General features: G+C 48.9%; 1 pseudogene; it reads left to right on the plus strand.

Annotated features, from left to right (window-relative positions):
- The first annotated feature begins 1,425 nt into the window (after window positions 1–1,425).
- LOC101638827 overlaps window positions 1,426–1,707 on the plus strand; it is a 10,915-nt pseudogene continuing 10,633 nt past the window's right edge.

Here is a 1,707-nt window from a genome sequence, read left to right on the forward strand (position 1 = left end):
CAATAAGCATGTAATCGAGCTACTGACTGTCCCAGCGTCTTCAGTCCACATCTGTGCAAAAGAGGAAGTCAGCTTCGTATTGGCTGTGATCTTCACAGTGCTCAGATGGTCTTCCTGTGCATCATCTTTAGCTTAACCTTGAACACTTTGAGTGTAAGGAGGGGGCGCAGATGTATCCAAGACACCCTGGAGACCTCATCTACTAGGCCATCAACTAAGACCTTTTGGTCAACCATAAAAGACTTATTATCAGATCACATGAATTTAGGCAGATAGAACTCAATGTATCTATGAAAGAAATGAAACACGATTAAGTTCATCTTATGTTTTAGTAAAACACATGCTGTTCAAATTATACTGAATGTGATTTATCTGACAATGCTACGAAGTCTAGCAAACACAAGATCTGTTTCCTGGGTTGTTGTTAAGTAGTATAGAAGAAAGTAAAATTAGCTGTCGTTCCCCTCCCTGATGGGGTTTTAATGGCGGAGTGCCCCCTAGGAGGGAATACAATTTAGTGAAATCAGGAAATTGAGCAAAGCTCAGACCAGAATGAGAGCAAGGGCTCTCAGGATGGTCCCATCAAGGGACCTTGCTTGTCGGAGATAAGAAAGGCCTTGGGCCATTGCAGGGGGAGGTGCTGCTGCCTGTAGCTTGCTTTGAGTCATCAGTTGTGCATAAAAAAACCAGAGGTGCTTATTCAGTCATGTGAAACTATGAAACTTTTAGAAGAGAACACAGGAGAAAATCTGTGCTTAGCCAAGTGTTTTGAGATTTGACAAAGGAAAAAATGCAAAACAAAAAGGGATAAATTGTACTTCACTAAAAAGTAAAACTTCTGTCTTGTGAGAGACACTGTTTGGAATGAAACTATTTTCAAATCATATATTCAATAATGGATTCATATCTAGGCTATATCAAGAATTCTCAAAAGATCTTTGGCATCTCTAGCCATTAAATGGAAAACCGGACTCATTGCCAGGGGGTCAATTCCAACTCACAGCGCCCAGATAGGGCAGGGTGGATTGCCTTTGTGGGTTCCCTAGACTGTAACGCTAAGGCAGAAGAAACCCTTGTCTTCCTTCCACGGAGCAGTGGGTGGTCTCGACCTGCTGAACTTTAGGTTCACAGTCCAACAAGTAGCCCACTATATTACCAGGGATCCTTTTTTTTCTTCTAAGCTATTAGGGAAAGACAAATAAAAAAAACATCATTGGGAAGCCAGCTCCCTTCCCCGGCCCCTGCATCCACAGCCAGGGGCGTTCCTGCTTGGCTGGGCTTCGCGCTGTCCCTCCAGCCTCCACCCAGCCCCTGTCCAGCCAGCAGGAGAAGCCTTCCGCTGCCATCCCACTGACGGCCCAGGGGACTCGCTCCCCAAGGACCCACCCACCTCCACCACCACTGCGCCCCTCGCTGGGGTCAGTCATGGGGCGCAGCAAACCTTAACGGAAGCCGCCTCCCACGAAGAAGGGGACTGGCGCCCTGGACACGGAGTTCACCTGCCCCTTCTGCAACCACCCCAAGGCTTGGGAAGTGAAGATGGACCGTGCCTGCGGCCAAGCGGTCATCTATCTGCTGCGGCGTCTGCTTCGAGGCTTTCCAGGTGCCCATCACCCACCTCTCCGAGCCCGTGGACGTGTACAACGCCTGGGTCGATGCCACCCACGGTGTCCCCAAGCGCAGCCCTCCACAGCGGCGAGGGCGAGC

The sequence above is a fragment of the Echinops telfairi genome, unplaced genomic scaffold (assembly GCF_000313985.2).
Source record: "Echinops telfairi isolate 266 unplaced genomic scaffold, ASM31398v2 ScPeMD7_7410;HRSCAF=8448, whole genome shotgun sequence".
Classification (NCBI taxonomy): Eukaryota; Metazoa; Chordata; class Mammalia; order Afrosoricida; family Tenrecidae; genus Echinops; species Echinops telfairi.